This window comes from Pongo abelii, chromosome 4 (assembly GCF_028885655.2).
Source record: "Pongo abelii isolate AG06213 chromosome 4, NHGRI_mPonAbe1-v2.0_pri, whole genome shotgun sequence".
Taxonomy (NCBI): Eukaryota; Metazoa; Chordata; class Mammalia; order Primates; family Hominidae; genus Pongo; species Pongo abelii.
The window spans coordinates 30,413,020-30,434,540 of NC_071989.2; the positions used below are offsets into that span (position 1 = coordinate 30,413,020).

Sequence of the window (21,521 nt, forward strand, 5' to 3'; positions counted from 1 at the left end):
GAATAAAAGAGTTGCGTAGACTTTCTCCTAACCAAACCAGGAAGTATCTGTGCAGTAGATTCCACCATCAGCTTCACTCACATCACTGTTTCAGGTGAACTAGAGACTCATATTGAAATAATGACCAAGTGAGCTAAGTAGTTACAAGAGGTACAAAATATTCAACTTCTTAATGTGCTGTACTCTTGTCTTTCTATGGAAGTAGAAAATTTCTTTTAGTCTGCAACTCAAACCTTTGTTATAATCATAGTCTGTATCCTACTTATCTTATTATCAATGAAATCGCTTATGTTATAAATAACCAACTGCTATATGTCATCTGCTAAAACCAAAATTATGGTTGCACAGAGTACAGAACAGATAGATAGACTGAACCCATTAGCCTAGCTGCAGTTCCATTTTATACTTCTAGAAAGCCCAATTTGGCTGAGGCCTAGATTAATCTCATTGTCATTCACCCTTTTGCCTCCAACATGAGACATGACTTTCCAGGAATGAGCCTTTTCAGAACCAAGGGCCAAAAAGGACTTTTAAGTGTGATCATCTATGTTCTTTAAAGAGAAATCTCAATCTAAAGGAGAAAATATGAAAATAAGTGAACAGAAAAACTGATCAGCACAGGTCCCTTCTAAATTTCTGTTCTGACCCAGGAATGTGTGTTCATGTTAAAACTCATAGAATATATAACACCAAAAGTAAACCCAAATGCAAGCTATGAATTTAGGATAATAATGATATGTCAGTGTAGGTTCACTGACTATAAAAATGTACTACTCAGGTGCAGGATATTGACAGTGGGGAAGGCTGTACATGTGTGGAGGCAAGAAGTATATGATAACTTTCTGTATTTTTGCATAATTTTGGTGTAAACATAAAATACTCTAAAAATAAAGGTATTATATATAATATCTATAACAATATATACAGTATATAAAATACATATAACTTAATAATATGTACAATATATCAAATATATATAATATATCCCACAAGCATACGTGTGTGTGTGCATGTGTGTGTGTGGATCTGTGTGTATACACCATTTTATATATCCATTCATGTATGCATGGACACTTAGGTGGATCCCATATCTTGGCTATTGTGAATAATGGTGCAGTGAACATGGAAATGTAGATTATCTTTTCAGCATACTGATTTTATTTCCTCTGGATACATATCCAATAGTAGAATTCCTGGATTATATGGTAGCTATATTTTTAAGTTTTTGAGGAACACTCATACTATTTTTCATAATGGCTATATTAATTTACATTCCCATGAACAGTGCTGAAGCTTTCCCTTTTCTCCACATCCTCACCAAGACATGTTTTCTTTCATCTTTTGGATGATAGCCATTCTAACAGGTGTGAAATGATATCTTATTGTGGTTTTAATTTGCATTTTTCTGATTAGTGGTTTGAAGCATCGCTTTATATATTCATTGGCCATTGGTATATCTTCTTTAGAGTAATTTCTATTCAGGTGCTTTGTGAAATTTGTAATGGGGTTATTTGTTTTCTTAGCATCAAGTTGCTTGAGTTCCTTATATATTTTGGATATTAACCCCTTATCAGATACATGGTTTGCAAATATTTTTTTCTCATTCCATAGGCTGTATCTTCACTGTTAATTGTCAAAAAAATGACAATTCTGTAATTTGCAAAAAAATGAATGAACTCGAAGGATATTATGTTAAATGAAATCAACCAGGCACAGAAAGACAACTACTGCATGGTCTTTTGTATATGTGGAATATTAAAAGGTGAACTTATAGACATAGAAAATAAAATGGTGGTTACTGGGAGCTGGGACAAAGGGAGGAGTGGAGAGATGTTGGTTAAAGAATATGAGATTTTACTTAGAGTAATAAGTTCAAGAGATCTATTTACAACATGGCGACTACAACTAATAACAATGTATTGCATTCTCAAAAATTACTAATAGAGTAGATTTTAAGTATTTCCACCATTAAAAAAATATTTGAGGTAAGGAATATGTTAATTAACTCTATTTAGTCATTTCAAAATGTATACATATTTTGAAATATGTATTACACAATAAATATGTGTAATTTTCATTTGTCTATTAAGATTTAATTAAAAATAAAATGCAAAACAATATATTTATTATAGTACTTCAAAAATAGAATATTTAGATATAAATCTACAAATATTTGTGCAGAATCTGTATGTTGAGAACTACAAAACATTAAGGCAAAATATCAATGAAAATCTAAGTAAATGGAGAGACATGGCATACTTGTAGATAGGAAGACTCCATATTTTTAAGATGCTCCCAATTGCATCTATAAATTCCATGCAGTACAAATAAAAACCCCAGCAAACTCTTTTTGTATTGCCATTTACAACAAGTGGATTCTAAAATGTATACAGAAAGGCAAAGAAACTAGAATTTCTAAAACTATTCTGAAAAAGTTTACCATGAAGTTGCATTAGACAGATTGTTGCATTAGCTAAAGAATAGACATATTAGTTGATAGCCCAGAAAAAGAACACAGGAATACACTGAACTAATACTTGAAAAAAAGTATAAAGAAAATTCAAGGAAAACAAATAGTATTTGCAATAAATGTACTAGAACAATTGGATATCCATGTGGTAAAAACAAAAATAACTTGACTATATACCTCATACCTTACACAAAAATCAGCTGAAATGAATCATAGTTCTCAATGTATAGATTAAAACTACAAAACTTCTAGAACAAAACATTGACTAAAATCTGTATGGGTTTGGCAACATATGACACTAACATCATGCTTCATAGAAGAAAAATTGGATAAATTGGATTTTATTAGAATAAAAACCTTTGTTATTTGAATAACATTAAGGGAATAAAAAGGCAAGCCACAAAACAGAAGAAAATATGTGTTTTTCATATATTTGGAAAAAGACATATCTAGGATATACAAACAGTACTAAAAACTCAACAAAATTTAACTGCTTATTTTAACTCTGTTTAAAATGAACAGAACAGGCTGGACATGGTGATTCATGCCTATAATCTCAGCACTTTGGGAGGCCAAGGCAGGATGTTCACTTGAGGCCAAGAGTTTGAGACCAGCCTGGGCAATACAGAAAGACCCCATTTTGTTTTGTTTAAAAAAAAATGTAAAAAATAGTCAGGCATGGTAGTACACACCTGTAGTCCTAGCTTCTCAAGAGACTGAGGCAAGAGGATTGCTTGAGTCCAGGAGTTCGAGGCTGCAGTGAGCTATGATCATGCTGCTGTACTCCAACCTGGGTGACAGACAGAGATCCTGTCTGGGAAAAAAAAAATAAAAAATAAAACCAGAATACAACATGAGCAGACGATTCAATTCACCACATGAGATATTCAGATGACAAATAATCATGTTAAAATATGCTCAACACATCAGCCATTGGGGAAATGTGAAATAGATATAGAAAGAAAAGCTACTGCATACCTATTAGAGTGACCATAAAAAAAAATGGTTTATTGGTCAGAATTCTTCAGAGAAAAAGAATCAACAGAATGGGTAGATGAATGATAGATAGGTGATAGATAGATAGACAGACAGATAGATAGATAGATAGATAATAGATAGGTAGATAGAAACACAAGTGGGGATATATTAAGAGATTTGGCTCATGCAACTATGGCAGCTTTGAAGTCCCACAATAGGCCACCTGAAAGCTGGAGGCCCTGTGATGTCAGTAGCATGGTTCAGTCCAAGCCTGAAGGCATCAGAACCAGAGAAGCAGAAGATGTAACTCTAAGACTGAGGCCCAATGCTGCTAGTGTAAGTCCTGAAGTCAAAGAGATGGAGAGCATGGAGTTCTAATATCTAGGGGTATGAGAAAAAGTATGTCCTTGCTCCAGGAAAGAGAGAGAAAATTGCTTTTTTCTGCCTTTTTTGTTCTATAAGGGCCCATAGCTGATTGGGTGATGTCCTCTCACATTGAGAGCAGATCTTCTCACTCTCTCCACCCACTCACACCAATCTCCTCTGGAAACACCCTCACACATGCAGAATTCATGCTTTACCAGTTCTCTGGATATTTCTTAATCCAGTCAAGTTGATACCTAAAATGAGTCATCCAAGATGACAATATGAAATGAATTGCAGAGTAAAAGAAACTCACCCATTTCTTATGGAAATTAAGTTTCCACTTTGGAAAACAGTGTGATACTTTCTTACAAAGGTAAACAGACAGCTTCCACACTTTTAAATACTTACCAAAATCAGTTGAAAACATATTTACAACCAAACTTGTAATAAATATGTATAACAGTTTTATGTGTAATAACCCAAAAAAGAGTATAACAAAGAGGCACATTCTCATGACTACAACATAGCCAGACCATATCTCTATACAAAAATTTTAAAATATTAGTAGAGTATGTTCGTCCATGCCTGTAGTTCCAGCTATTTTGGAGGCTGAAGCAGTGAAGCGAGAGGATTCCTTGAGCCCAGGAGTTCGAGGCTGCATTGAGCTATAATTGTACAACTACAGTCCAGCCTGAGTGAAAGAGCTAGACACAGTCTAAAAAAATTAAAAATTAATTAGTTAATTAATCAGGATATCAGCAGATCCCAGAATGGATTGCAGATGGTGACAACTAATTATAACTCTCTTAGAAATGCATGATATCAACCTCATGTAAAGAGGTGGGGAAAAGAAAATGATTGTAGTAACATTGTAAACAGTGTTTTGACTGTATTTTTAAAGGTTAAAGCCAGAGGGACAGTATGTAAACACTGTCATGTAGATGAAAATGTGTTTCTCACTGTGTAACGGTATAGCTATTCTAAAACTTCTGTATGTGTACACTAGGCTTGAACAAAACAGTAAACATTGTCTACATCGTAGACAATGAGAGTCAGAGTCTTTACTGCTAGAGAAAGAAATTATAATTAATTAAGGAGGGGAAGGGCTAGAATGAGATCTTTGCTGCAAAATTAGAGAAATGAGCACATACATGTATACACACACACATACACTCATACAAATAGAAATGGAAACAAACTCAGATACACATGTATACATAGGTAAGTAGACATAAAATATGCTTTCTAGTTTGGACAACTGATAGGTTCTAGAAATAGTGACACCTAGTAGGAATCAGCAATGTAGCATCCAGATCTTAGTTCTTAAATACCATTTTCCAATGAAAGAAACCATGGTTCCCTAAAAAATAGCTGAATCTAAGACTGTGGCAAGATAAATATAAATTTAGTTTGAAACATATTATAGCGACAGATAGAAAAATGTTCTCTAACAAACAATGACATAAATAATAAAAAATTAATAAGATGCAAAGAAAAAAATGAGAGCTGGTGAAAGAAACAGTCACCAACCAGAATGAGTTCCCAATAGCCAAAGTTGGAACAATCCAATCAAAAAAATAAATAGCAATATTGTTTGATTATAGCCCCCAAAATAAAATATATTGCGAGTCCATACTGATATAAATAAATGATTGTATTAATAACTTATGGGGGAAATTGTTTTTCTTTACAGGAAATATTTGATGAGAAAAATTTAAAATTGACAGTACACCAGAGTCATAATTGCTGCTGGCATGATACGTGAATAGTCCAAAAGTTGGAGAATCTTTAGGGAGAAACAACATATTTTCATAGTCTCAAAATATATTTTTCAAGGTGTTTTTTAATTGTCATGGTTGTTTTGACATACGTCAACAAATTCTTTGATATTGGTTTCACCAGGATAATCCACACTGTTGAAGAGCACTGAACTTTGTCACTTGTTTTTAATAAGTAGAAAGGTAAAAATGGTAACTCTGCAGTGGAGAAATCTGATAGCCATCACTTTAACCAAGTGTTGAAGATAACGTAACCAATAATGCTATGTTGACCCCACGTAACCCCTGATATGATGCAATGAGAAGGGAGGTAATCTTTGTGGTATTCTTCCCAAAAAGCCATACCTCCCTAAAACACTTACCCAGTGTTATTCAGAAGTGTCAAGGTGTGAACAAAGAAAAAATCTCAAGAAATTGTAACATATTGGAGAAGACTATGGAAACATGATGGCTAGAAGTGATGTCTTCTCAATTGGACCTAAGAGCAAATATATCTATCTATCTATCTATCTATCTATCTATATATATATATATACATATGTGTGTGTGTGTGTGTGTGTGTGTGTGTGTGTAGAAAAATTGGTAAAATCAAAATTGTGGGAGTTTTATGTAGAGTACGTGAAAAATAATGTATTAGTTTTGGTAACTGTACCATCACTGTATAAGCTGTGAGAAAGGCATATGGAAACACTCTTAGCTATTTATTCAACTATTCTCTAAATCTAAAATTGTCTCAGTAAACACATTTTTAAAATAAAATTATTGTTGTCTTTCTCCTTCTTCTCAGTCTTGCCAGCATTTGTTATTTTTTTAACTCTTTTTGATAATAGCTATTTTAACTCAGTTAAGGTGTTATATCATTGTGTTATTGATTTGTACTTTCCTAATGAGGAGTGATGTTGAGCATTTTTATATATTTGCTGATTATTTTTATGTTTCCTTTTGAGAAATGTCTAATTAAATCTTTGCTCACTTTTTAGTGGGATTTTTTGTTTATTGATTGAATGACAGAAGGATGAAATTAGACTATCACTGTATACAAAATTCAACTCAAAATGAATTAAAGATTTAAATGTAAGACCTGAAATGATAAACTACTAGAAGAAAACTTGAGAGAAACACTTGACGACATGGCTCTTGGTAAATATTTTTTGGGATACGACGTCAAAAGCCCAGGCAACAAGAACAATAATAGACAAATGGTATTATGTCAAACTATATCCCTTCTGCATATCAAAGAAAATAATTAACAGAGTGAAGAGGCAACCTTCAGAATGGCAGAAAAAATCACAGATTATTCATGTATCTGCCAAAGGTTAATATTCATAATATATAGCAACTCAATAGCAAAAAAAAAAAAGAATAATGAATAATTTTATTTTAAAAGTTAGCAAAACCACTAAATAGACATTTATCAAAAGAAGATATACAAGTGGCCAAAAGTTATATGTAAAAATGCTCAAAATTACTAATCATCAAATTAGTGTAAATCAAAACCACAATGAGATATCACCTCACACCTGTAATTATGACTGTTATAAAAAGGACAAACAGTAACAAATGCTGGAGTGAATGTGTTGGGCAGCGGTGACCTGGCTCTAATACTCCTGCAAAGCTCAGTAATTCACTAGCTGGGAGTATTCTGGAAGAATTGTGGCCTCAGTATGAATGTCTCAATGAATGCAAAATATGACAGATAAAAACACAAAGTCACCTGTCCTATGCTGTTGCAGATTATCTTAAAGAGAGAAGTAAGTGTTGTACATCATCAGGTCATGGTCTTCCTCTGAGAAAAAGTGGACACTATTTCTATTATGAGCCGCAGAAATGGCGGGATAATGTGTTCCGGTTCACAGGACTCTAGGGAAATGTCTAATTGATCACAGCACCCCTACCAGTGGGCTTCTAGACCTCTATATGCAGAAAAATGATGGTAAGGGGAATCTGATTAAATGCACCATGGAGATTCACAGTCTGTTACTTAGTTTTTAGATAAAGCCAATTTTTAAACCTATTATTTCCATTATTGAGACCACTTCCTTTTGAGAAATGACCCCGTAGTTTGGCTAAAAATATACTCAAAAGCTTCCTTCAAGCCTTTTCCAGAAAAACTCTACAGCCATTCTTCCAGTACTATGCACTAAGGAAAAGGAGATTCGCAGACCATCTGAGAGTTTTTGATTACTGGTTCTCGCTTCTGCATATCTCTGAAATTTAATCGAATGCCATAAGCGCCAAACTATTTCTATATATATTTTCCTGGTACTAGAATGTATAGCAGTGATTAAATCACAATTCTAGTGCTTGCTTCCAGTCATTAGTTCCCACATTATTTTACTAACCAGAAAACTAGGCATTCTTACAGTAAGACAAAGCAAGTGGAAGCCAGGGGATTTCCCTCTCACTGGCCAGAACCAAACCAAAACAATATCAAATCCAAAGAAGACAAATAGTGTCTTCTTTAGCATCTTGAAAAACACAGAAGTTGAGATTACATCATATTCCCTTTAATTCACATTTCTGGTGGCAGACACTAGATTCATCAAGTTGTAGAATAACTAGATTGATGTCAATATTGGGTATTGATGCTGATGGCAGCTGCTGGTTGTATATGTGATATCTTACTTGAGCAAATAAAGCCAATCACCACAACGTGGTATACAGCAGTTTACTTCAAACTTTTTTCAATCCTAATGAGTTAAGATAATCAGGAGCAGGGAGAGCAGTATAAATTTGCTCTCCAGTATATCATAGTCTAGAGGAATTTGATTGACTTAATTTCCCATAGAACATACAATAGCCCATCACATTGACAAAATCATGACAGTTAGATATGGAAGACACAAAATAACAAACAATATAGATGTATCAGTAAAATGAATGTAGGTCTGAGGATGGGAGCTAAACCCTCCAAATATTGAGGTACCTAGCAATTCTTTTTTTGGATCCTTTGGTCTGACGTGCATTAAATATCCCACTTAAATTCATAAGCAATTTACTTCTCCTTGCACAATACTTGCGGGCAACATATATGATTTTGGAAGCAACATATGTCATATCTGAGTGTGATGATCAACCTGTTAATGAATAACTCAACGTATTGCTAGTTTTGATGTGGTTTAGACCAAAGAAGAAGTTTTAGCAGCACAGGGCTGACATTCAAGCTTCTCTGTCATTTAAACCTATGGCACAATTGACCCTATTATTTCTGAAATAATTTTGGAAGATAGGTATACTGCATTGAGTCTGTGGTAAGGTTAATAGAAAACAATTCTGACATTATTTGAAAAGTAGCTTTGGCTTTCAGTGGTCCCTGATAGAGAATTAATGTCTGATCAGGAGATACCAAGTGACCATGTAATCCAAATTTCCTTTTGAGTGTTATGTGGTACAACAAATTATACATTTCACATATATAGCAGCATGTCCTTCTGTACTTTTTTCTTTTTATTTATTTATTTATTTATTTGAGACGGAGTCTTGCTCTGTCGCCCAGGCTGGACTGCAGTGGCGTGATCTCGGCTCACTGCAAGCTCCGCCTCCCGGGTTCACACCATTCTCCTACCTCAGCTTCCCGAGTAGCTGGGACTACAGGCGCCCGCCACCACACCCAGCTAATTGTTTATATTTTTAGTAGAGATGAGATTTCACCGTGTTAGCCAGGATGGTCTCCATCTCCTGACCTCGTGATCCGCCTGCCTCGGCCTCCCGAAGTGCTGGGATTACAGGCGTGAGCAACCGCGCCCAGTCGCAGCACACCCTTCTTAAATGAATATGGTAAGTATTCGTTCAGGCTTAAACTCATGTGGAATACATACATCTATTACTTTAAAATTGGCTCATATTCCCATGATATATGTTTATCCTGCCTCACCACCTTTCTCGCAACTCACAACTTTCATACAATGAAATTAATAGATCACCAGATTAAAGGAGGAAAAAGTGCAGGTGTGACGCAGGTGATCCTGCATGGGATGCTGGCCACAGCTGTTAATAGATCATCACTGCACTAAAGCCTCTCTTAGAGACAAACCTAAAATACACTGGTGAAGAGAAGTCTTCCTAACTGGAATAACTTGGGTAATTCTTAGGATTCTCTGTTTTGTGTAAATGTTGACATAACCTGAATTGTAAGTTAATTCATGGGTAGTGGCTAATGCATTGGTCAAATGATCAAAAACATTGGAAGGTTGTGATTAGAAGGTTGAAGCAAGACAGTCTGTCAGAGAGATATGTGAATGAGTCTATCAGGAAGGGCACAGAACGTGATTATCTGTAGCATGCATTAATGACCTTCACAAGATATTCACGGCAGAGAATACTATCAATCCATGCATAAGAAAATTTGTCTTGAATTTCAGTAAAGTTCTCTTCCAAGTCACACTAATGTTTGCTCAATGGGTCTATGTACAAAACTTCTGTGACGGAAGGACGGACTATGCATAGTTTTATGTGGCAGACTTCCCTTCACAAAAGCAGATCCACCAAAGCTATCTATTGTCCAACCTTCCAACACCAAAGCCTAAAACTATAATCCATAACTATAACCCAAGACACCATGGTCTTCCATTAGTGGTCAGTTTCTTGGTAGAAGGTTGGTTACATTGATTCTTACTATGAGGGAGAGGACAGCCATGAGTTCTATGAACTGTATTGGCAGTAAACAGGTATGACAAACCTAAACCACCATGTCTTGGGACCACCAAGACATGAATCCTGTGGGAATCAAAATTATGTAATTGTTCCAGCCAAGCTAATAACAATGGATAAGGGGACTCAGAATGGTGGTATAAAAAGGAAGGGTATTAACATCAACTTAGAGAGTATTATCAGCTACAGAAATAAGAACAGAAGCACCTACATTTTATGAGTATTGTCTCTTTATTTGATGTTTATATGGTGAAGACTGGTGGATGCTGATATTTATCTAAAGGTTTCAAGTTTTAATACTGAATTCATATGGCCTGTGGCAATATAATAGTTACTGAAAGTTTCTCCTGCATTGGACGTATGTTCCTGATTATATCATCATTCTCTCTCCCCCAAAAGAAATTATTTCTCCTCCACAGTACTTTATGACTATATTCTATCACAGTATTTCAGATAAATTTGTGAAAATGTCTAACTGCTTTGCTAACATATAAAATTATTAAGAACAGATATTTCTTACTTTAAAATGGTATTCATCTACAACACTCATAGTGCTTTGAGCAGTTTCACCTTTAATAAAGTTTTCATTTGTGGTCACCTCATTTCTAAATAAACCTGTCATAAATAGAAAATATCCAGTGAAGGACAACGAAAAGGATTGTAATCATGGGTAATACTACAGGAGGGTGCTCTAAATGAGGGGGAGATTAAAAAGACTAGACTGAATTGCTCTGAAGAAATGAAAGGGAAAAGGTGATAAAATACAGGCATATTAAGTCAAGAAGTGAATAAAATAGATACACAGAAATTTTACTTTTCTACCCTTCCTTACAATTCAAGGACAGTGGATAAAATCAGAGTGCTTAAAATATAAAAATAAAGGTCTTCCTTGGAATATATTGTCAAAAAAATAGTTTCAGTGTTTCTGTCTGGTCCACTGCTAATTGGAAAACTAAATCAACTCTATGCTTCCATTTTCCAATATTTATTTGTATAAAAGAATGTTAAATATTGAAAGAACTTTAGATATTATTGTATTCTAAAAGTTTTCCATTTAAAAAGAGAAAATTCATGCTCAGACAGCTTTGTTACCCATATGCTTTCATAACTCTAATTAGTTGGAGTCCTCTTTCCGGTGTTCTTATGTCAGAGGTCTTTTTAGTACTCTATGGGTAACTTCAGAGCCATCATTATATATTGTAAATTCACAAAGTTAATGTACATGTATATGTAAATGTATGCATACACTATTAGTATGCATGGTATATTTTATATCCACACAAATATATTAGATAAAACAAAAATTTAACATGGGCTTAGATTTATATTTTAACACTTTTTACTACTTATCATTTTATTTCCAGGTATTAAGTAAATACACTATTTGGTTTTCATCAATTCACTTACAAAATGATTTATATAAACTCATGTATTAATTTATATATATTTTAAACACACTTAATGTAGAATATCCATAGAAAATATATTGCTACTACAAAATTAATTTTTTTATTCTGAAATAAGCTGAACAATGAATGGACACTATGCAGTCCTTCTGAAGTTTTTCATATCCATTAATTTTTGAAATTTTCTCACATTTTCTTAGTCAGCATTAAATTTAAATTGTTGTCATTATTAAGCATGCTTCAGCATCTTGATTTTCCCAAGTTAATGGTTTTTATAGAAAATTTTCTATTATTTCCACATAACAAATGAAGAATATATTTACAGCAAAATCTGAACTGAGGGAAATTACAAAATGGCCTACATTAAAACATAGTACATATCCCCAGAGACTACATTAAAAATCTAGTGTAGGCAGTCCTATAAATTGATTTTCCTAAACGTCTCTTGTTGTTCTTTTGACTTTCAAGTTTTCTAGTTCCTGATTTACTCCAGATCTATTTCATGACCCTCTCAAGTGAAGATCAGTTTTTTGTTACATCTGAGTCAAGGCAGTTTCCTTCACATGCTCCTATTAAGAACACCACGTACTTAGCCTTCCATACCAGTATCACAATGCATAATAAGTTCTTATTACTTACTTCCCATTTGTATACTATGTGATAATTATATTAGTTCAGGGTTAATATCTGTGAAAGTTTGTATAACTAAATGCCTGTCATTAAAAGCTATGCAATAAATATTTATTGAATAACTAAAAAATTAAGAAATAAATGCTCAATTGTTGCTGTTTTTAAAAACTATTCTGTTATAGTACTTTCAGGGTAATTAACACTTGGCGTATGCCTCCGTATCTTAGAGTCTACATAGTGGTAGAGTAGTTGTCTTATTGACTCTACTATTTTTCCTTCACTATAAAAGAGTATTATTCAATCTTGATCACTGCAAGATATGTCTTGCAGTGACTCCCGTGAGGCACGTACTTCCTCCCCAGCTGACACTGGTCTTGATCGTGTAATTTCTTTTGCCTATTGCTATGTTAGCAGAAGTGACATTGTGCCATTTCCTTGAAAATACCATAAAATACACCACCTGCTTTTACCATCTCTCTTGCTGTTTTTTCTCTATCATGAGACCAAATAGCTCAAATAATGGCTGCTCCTTTGGATTTTATTCAGGAATAAGAAGATGGTAAAGCAGAGCTGAGCAGAGATTTCATACCTGAAGCCAATAGTGGACAAGATGTACATATAAGAACAATAGATATTATACCCAAGAAATCATTGGCAAGATCAATGTCAAGAAGCTTTCCCTTTCTGTTTGTATCTACAACTCAGTGAGTTAATTATTCTATGTAAGGTAAGATCAGCGTCCAATTTCATTATTTTGCAAGCAGATATTTCAGTTTTCCCAGCACTACTCATTAAACAGACTTTTTCTTCATTGTATATTCTTTGCACCTATGTCAAAGATCAGTTGAATGTACAAGCATGGTATTATTTCTGAGCTCTCCATTCTCTTTCATTGGTCTGTATGTCTTTTTTATGCCAGTACTATATAATTTTGATTACTGTAGCTATGCAATATATTTTAAAATCCAGAAGTGTGATTTCTCCAGGTTTTCTCTTGTTTTGATTTTGTATTTACTTGAGACATAACAATTGTACATATTTTGAGGGTACAGTGTGATGTTTCAATACATGTATACAATGTGTAATGATCAAACTAAGGTAATTAGCATATCCATAACCTCAAACACTAATCATTTCTTTGTACTGACAGCATTCAATATCTTCTCTTCTAGTTACTTTGAAATACATAATTGTTAACTATAGTCACATTGTTATGCAATGGAACACTAGAATTTATTCCTCCTATATTACTGCAACTTTGTACGTTTTGACCAACCTTTCCTCATCCACCCTACCCTCAACCCTTCAAAGCTTCCAGTAAAATGACTATGCTACTCGCCACTTCGATGAGATCAACTTTTTAAAATTTTACTTGTGAATAAGATCATGTGGTATTTGTCTTGATGTGTCTGGTTTATTTCAATTAACATAATGTCCCTCAGGCTTATCCAAGTTGCCATAAATGATAAAATTTTAGTCATTTTTCGTTGCAGAATAGTATTTCATAGTACAAATATTCTGCATTTTCTTTATCCATTCATTTATTGATGGACAATTAAGTTGATTCCATATTTTGGCTACTGCAAATAGTGCTATATAATAAATGTAGGAGTGCAGATATTTCTTTGGTATGCTGATTTTATTTATTTAGATTTATACCAAGTGGCGGGATTGCTAATCATATTGTAGTTATATTTTTAATATTTGAGGAACCTAACTACTATTTTCCACAATGGATTTATGAAATTACATTTTATTTATATGTTAAGGGATAAAAGATATACAAACTTAAAAAATAAATAAATCAAAATATATATCGGGCAATTGTTACAGTGCAGGATTTTTTCTTTGTATGTTTTTTCTTTTATTTGTGATCAAACTTAAGTTTTATACACTTACAATTACTTGTCATAAGATATTTTGTAAGCTTCATGGTAACATAAAGCAAAAACCTATAATAATAAACTAAAAATTAAAAATAAAAAAGAGGAATCCAAACATACTACTTGACAAAGCCACTTAACCACAAAGGAAGACAGTAAGAGTTGAAGAAAAGAAGAAACAACTTACAAAGCAACTAGAAAGCAAACAACAACATGGCAGGAGTAAGTCTTTACCTGTCAGTAACTACCTTGAGTGTAACTGGATTAAATTTTCCATTTCAGAGAAATAGAGTAGCTTAATGGATGAAAAATAATACCCAACAAGAAACACTTCACTCATAAAGACACACATAGACTAAAACTATAGGGATGAAAGATAATATTCCATGTAAGTGGAAACCAAGAAAGAGTAAGAGTAGCTATACTTACATAAGATAAAATAGATTTTAAGCCAAAAACTATAACAAGAGACAAAGGTCATTACATAATGACAAAGAATTCAATACAGCAAGAGGATATAATACTCATAAATATATATGCACCCAACATTGGAGCACTTAAATATATAAAGAAAATATCAGTCTGCAGACAACATTGCCTTTGCCATCAATTCCGTAATTGAATATGATTTCTTTTTTCTTTAGAGCTACATCTGATTCCAACGGGGCTTTGTTAATGCGATTCTTTCTCACTGTACCTGTTGCCTGATGTCCCATTGAACTGAGCTTATCAAGAAGTGCAATACTGGTGAAAAAGTTATCGAATACAAAATAATATTGTCCAGGGTGTGCGTAAGTCCCTCACTAAACTTATGAATAAGTGATGCACCAACACCGTATTCTTCATATTTAGTATTTGGGTTTTTACCCTGATACGGCTGAAAGCAGCAAATGTAGCACAGACATGTGGCACCACAACAAAACTTACAGCCAAACAGAATGGGCTTTCCCTGAATAAATTGTTTGCACCTGTGACGACCAAAATAAGGAACCATGGGTTCATTAAAGCTGAAATATGTCTCATTTGAAACAAATTTCATACATCTCTCATTACGTTTGCTTATGAGAAGTCGCAACTTGGAAAATTTGTCCATTGGATCCAAATTTGCATCGTCAGCAACATGCAAATTAGAAAATTAAGTTTCAAAGCGGTCACGTCTCATGGCAGCAATAACCAGTACATTATGCGCATCTGGTTTTTTGTTGTTGTTGTTCCCAAAACATACGGCTTCTAGGAACTGAGACGTAACCACTCAGAAAAATAATTCCCAGAAAATATTTGAATTCGGAGCTAGTCAAGCCAAGATGTACACCCTTAACTTCGAGCGTGTAAGTTGGAGTACTTGACACTGAGTTCAACGACTTCGTCATCATGAAAAAGTTCCAGAATTTCTGTGGGAGTTCTCATTTTGGTGAATAAATCGTTTGGTGGTTCTGTAATTCTACCGGCTACAAGTTGTACAGTTAGGTCCACTGTCTTCCATTTGCAAACAATTTTTGTCACTTTCCTCCTCCTTGCTGGTGGAACTTGCTGCGCGGTACACGTAGATGGATCTTCGTCAGGAGAGTCAAATTTAAGTGCATATGTGGGATCATCTGAGTCAGACTCAGCATCAGAATCACCTTTATAAGATTTGCAGTTGCGCGCAACAAAGAACCTGGCAGATTATTTATTGTTCCACTTTCTTCGTCCCGAGTCCTCATCAGAAGCAGGTGCTGTAGCATTTTCAGGCGGTTGTATCAGAATAGTGCTTGCTTCTATGCTGTCATCTGTATTTAAAGGTTATTTCATGTAAAGTTAGAGTTTGAGACATCTTGGGACTAAAACTCAAAAAAGTGATTATTAGTCCTAGTGGTAGTGGTTTTGCCGAGTGTTCCAAAAATGGAACACACAAAATGTCAAACCCATAACTAATGCAACAATAATAATTTCGGTATTTTCTTTTTACAGCACAATTACTAGTATAGGATATAGTGCAGTAAAGTTACACGTACTTGTCTTTTGATATTGCTTCAAAAATGTTTCCAAAAACTCACATCACTACTTGACAAGCTCCCAGCATGCCTGTATCTGCAGCAGTGACTAACTCTGCACACCGTGTGATAATATGTACCCACAAAAGGCAGACATTTGTGAAAAATCAGACCTTGGAGATGACCTTGAGCAGTAGGATATAAATGACTCCCACATGCTTAGAGTTCCAATAATGGAACACTGGGCACATTAAAAAGATAAAATCAACAACCCTTTAGACTAAGGGGAAAAAAAGGAGAGACAACTAAAATAAATAAAATAAGAAATAAAAAGGAGACATTACAACTGACACCACAGAAATACAATGGCTTACTAGAGATTATTATAAACAAATGTAAACCAACAAATTGAAAACCCTATAATAAGTGGACAAATTCCTAAACAGCATTGTTCTTATTACTTATAATTGTTTTGGTTATTTAAAGTAACAGGCAAAAAAAAAATAGGTAAGTGGAACTACATCAAACTAAAAACTTCTGCACAACAAAGAAAATAATGAACAAAATGAAAAGGCAACCTGTGGAATGGAATAAAATATTTGCAAGCCATATATTTGATAGAACATCAACATCTAAAATATGCATGAACCTCCTACAACTCAAGAGCTAACTAAATAAATAATAGCACAAATAAAAATTTAACCTGACTAAAAAAAAATGAGCAAAGGAACTGAATAGATATTTCTACAAAGAAGTCATACAAATTGGAAATAGATATATAAAATGATGTTCTGCATCACTAGTCATCAAGGAAATTCAAATCAAACCACAATAAGATGTCACCTCACACCTGTTAGAATGGCTCTTACATAAAAGGCAGATAAAAAGTATTGGTAAGGGTGTGGAGAAAAAGGAAACTTTGTACACTATTAGTGGGAATGTAAAATGGTATATCCACTGTAAAAAATGTGTGTAATTTACTTTAAAAATTAAACTAGAACTACTATATGATCCAAAAATCCCACTTTGGGGTATATATTTTAAAAAATTAAAATTACCATCTCAAAAAATATCTGTACTCCATGCTGATTTCAGTATTATTTACAATAGTAAAAATATAAAACAAACTAATGGTCCATCAACAGGCAAATGGATAAAGAAATTGGTATATAAAGATGATAGAACATTCAACTGTTGCATCTACAGTGAAATAAAAGAGAGAAAATTCTTCCATGTGCAATAATGTGGATGAATCTGGAGGACACTATGCTAAGTAAAATATGTCAGAACAATACCACTTATAATACCATAATACCACTTATATAATCTAAAATAGGTCAAACTCATAAAAGTGGATAGCAGAATGATAGCTGCCAGGGGCTGGGGGTAGGAGGAAATAGGGAGATATTAGTTAAAAGGTACAAAATTTCAGTCAAGCAAGATGAATAAGTCCTAGAGATCTATAGTACAGCATAGTGCCCATAGCTAACAATACTGTATTGTGTACTGAACAATTTTCTAGAAGGTATATCTTATATTAAGTGTTCTTATTATAAATAATAATAAGGAAGGCAAGAGGAAACTTCAGGAAGTAATGAATATGTTTATGACATAGATTATGATGATGGTTTCATAGATGTAGACTTATCTCCAAACTCATCAGGTTGTGTACATTTAATATGCACTGTCTTTTGCCAATCACATGTAAAGTGTTTTTTAAAAAATAACAAATGTTCTATAAGCCACTGATTTTTTTACTCTTAAAAATGTTACTTCATTCTGTTTATTCATGATGTTACTGCTGCAGTCTTTTTATTGTTTATTATTATATAAACTCTGACTTGAATACAAAATTTACTACCAAACATTGGACGTTGCTATTACAAAATGTTCAAAAGATCAATTAACTGCTAAAAAAGCCTGAGAATATTTTTTTTTCAGTTTAGTTTCAGAAATATCAGATTAAGAAAGCTGCTCTGCCATGAAGGTGATATTCTCTCCAGTATACTCTTTGATGGGGCCAAGAAAAATTGGGAGAAGAAAAGGACATAACAGCACTCATAAAAAAATTCTAAGATCAGTAGGACAGGAAGCTATGCAAGGGAGGCAGACTAAGGGCAAACTTTCAGTACAAGGGAAACACGTGATGTTTGGCCAGTAGGATTTCAGAATTGCTATGGACCTGTGACTGCTGGGCACTTCCCTTTCTTCCCCCTTTGCAATCCAAACTGTTACTGGGGTTTATTCTGTTCCAGTTTTATATGTTCTCTATGGCTTTGTGTGTGGTGGGTGTCATGGTGAGATACTCATGGTTTTAGCATACAAGTCTCTGAATCAAAAGACACTATATAAAGACCTAAAGAAGAATATATCAAGAAATTCTGGATCTTGAGTTGATGCCACAATCGATTGAAATTTTTGTTGTCATTGTTCTTGTTTTTGGTTTTTTGAGACAAGATCTTGCTCTGTCACCCAGGCGGGAGTGCAGTGGCACAATCTCGGCTCACTGCAACTTCTGCCTCCTGAGCTCAAGCGATTCTCATGCCTCAGCCTCCCAATAGCCAGGATTACAGGAGTTCACCACCACGTCTGGCACATTTTTTTTTTTTTGTATTTTCAATAGAGACAGTGTTTCACCATGATGGCCAGACTGGTCTCGAACGCTTGACCTCAAGTGATCTGCCCACTTCGGCCTCCCAAAGTGCTGAGATAACAGGGGTGAGCCACTGTGCCAGGACAGATGGAAATATTGAGTGCTCCTTGGAAAGAATGGTAGTTGTTTCTCGTACAAAAAGCAAATAAGTAAATATTTTTGACCAGTAATAAAAATTCTTATTACTTTCCATTATTATTTCTCATTTATGTTTGCTTTTTGTAATGTCTTACACACATACATATACATATATACATAGATAATGTATTCACATATAAATATGCATACATTATATATAAATTATTATATAGTATTTATTGTATATTAATATATATTTTATATAAACCTACTATCATGTTATTTGCTGTTCCTTCTGTGAAAGGTGTTATAGTTCATTGCTATCAAGATTGGTGAAATGAATTAAGGTAATGAAATGTGAGCCAAAGTAACAATCAGCCAGATATGAGCTGAAACTTTAGAATGCATCCTGTTTTTCTGCCATTAATCTTGCTCCGTCATGAGACAAGCATGTTTCAAGTAGAAGCTGTTCATTTAAGTTGGGTACTGGAATGGAAAACCATAAAGCAGAGTGTTCAGAGGCTCATAGAGCTTAACAGAACTGCAGCAGCCAAAGCTGACTTGCAGCCACCAAAATATTATGTGTAAATGAAAAGTAAATGTCTGCTGTTGCAAGCTGTGAAGTTTTCTGCACTTTAAGCTACCATGGCAAAATGGAGTGATATGAAAGACCACCATTTATTGGTGAAACTGATACTCTATCCTCCATGAATAAAAATAATATGTACTGAGTTGCCCCAGTGTTTCAGGAATTACATTAAACTCTTTGGCTATAAAGATTTTTTAAAGACATTATTTTTATTGCTCATAATAAAATGGATATTGCTGTGGTAGACAAACACAACAGAATGTGATAAATGCCATAATATAATTATATTGTGGTTGACATTTGTCTGGAGTCAGAGGATCACCTAACTCTACCTAGGATACAGAATTTGGGGGAGGATTTGCAGAACAAGTAATACTTAATGTGAATTGTGAAAATATGCAAGAGTTCATGCAAAGGAAGAATTGAAGGACAACTTGAAGTATTACAGACTTAGGGAAACATAGAAATGAAAGTTAAGGATGCAACAAACGTGGAGTTTGTAAATCAGCTATAGAAGATTGGGGTTTTAGTAGGCACTGTACAAAAAAGTCAGTCAGTGCCAAATTAAAATGGACCTTTCCCATTGCACTAATGAGCTTGCACTTTGCCCAGTAGGATGAATAATGGGTGGATGAAAATTGATTATAAATTCAGAGAGACAGATAAAAAATGAGTTGTAAAAGTTACTGTAAGAAATTGAACTAATATCCTGTCATTAGGCAATTAGAGAGAGAAGTCTCCTGCTTGCTTGGAGGAGAAGAACCAGTGGAAATTCAGTTTCATTCTGGTGCACAAATACTAGTGTTAGTTGAAGAGCAAAGTTAACGTTGAGGATATTGCATCCGCTCTGCATGGGTAACCCGAAACCCACCATACTTCTCTACCTCTTGATGAGAAAGTAAAGTTAGAAATTTGCACAACTAAGCCAAAGTCAAGGTCTAGGAATATAGAGTAACCCTGCAGCCTCTGTAAGCCACATTTTTTCCCAGGGTAACTCTGGGCCTCTGTCAATATCCTGTGATCAGGGTAAGAAGAATGTAACAGGTCATTACTAGAAGAGCAGCTGGGTATAAGGAGGTTGGGGGAAGCGAAGGAGGGGAAGAAGCTTTGGATATTGATATCATTTGTATTTTTATATTACTCTGTCCACATACCCAATAATTTGGACCTCTTAATCTTTGCAGTCCTCAGCATTCATTCTAAATGTGTTTGCCCCAATCAGGAGATAGAAGAAAAATGAATTATTTCTGGTTCAAGAAGTATGGGTTTATCCAAGAAGGCTTGTGCTACATTAGTTATAGGAAAGAAGCATTGTATTTTAAGGTTTCTACAAATAAGTTTGAGGAGAAGAGTTGTGACATCTGTAAAAACTAGGGATAAATATTCTGCCAATGGCTGTAGCAGTGAAATGGGCAGTTTTTCAAATAAAAGGAAAGCCTTCAGCCATTCTTAAGCAGACTGGTATGTTCAAAAGTCATGTGTATATATTTGACTTCCTATTTTAAGAAGGGTCAAAGAGAATATAAAGTACCAATCAGAGTAACAATAAAGGGATCAAGTGTCATCTCAAGAAGAACATGGAACATCAAAAACAGGCCAGAAGCATTTTCTTTCAGTCCTTCACACATAAGCAGAACTTTCCTAGACACTAGACTTGTTTAAACTGAGAGGAATATGGACATTTTCACGTTTCTCTTCTGCCATTGTAAGTGGGGAAAAGCATCTATTTTTATGTAGGCTGACAAGTCCAGGTTTATCAGTCATGGCAGTCATAACATTACAAACAATGTAGAAATTTTTCCAGAGGAATTTATGACTGCTCTAACTTTCAAATAAAAATAAAAGAAATAAAAATCACATTCCCTGTTTTCATAGGAAGAAATAATTATTATTTCTTTCACTGGAAGAAAACGAATTTTTAAATTTTTCTAACATCTAGTTGTTTATAGCAACTATAAAGAGAACTAAAAGAGAAGATCTTGAAATAAGAAAGACAGAAAAAAGAGAAAAGGAAGGACTTGAGAATTCTGAGAGCATAAGGTTACCTTAGGACAAAAATGACTGACA

The 21,521-nt window shown here is 34.2% G+C and overlaps 1 pseudogene; it reads right to left on the minus strand.

Moving 5' to 3' along the window:
• Positions 1-14,718: 14,718 nt before the first annotated feature.
• On the minus strand, positions 14,719-15,977 carry LOC129059657 (piggyBac transposable element-derived protein 3-like; annotated as a pseudogene).
• Positions 15,978-21,521: the final 5,544 nt, after the last annotated feature.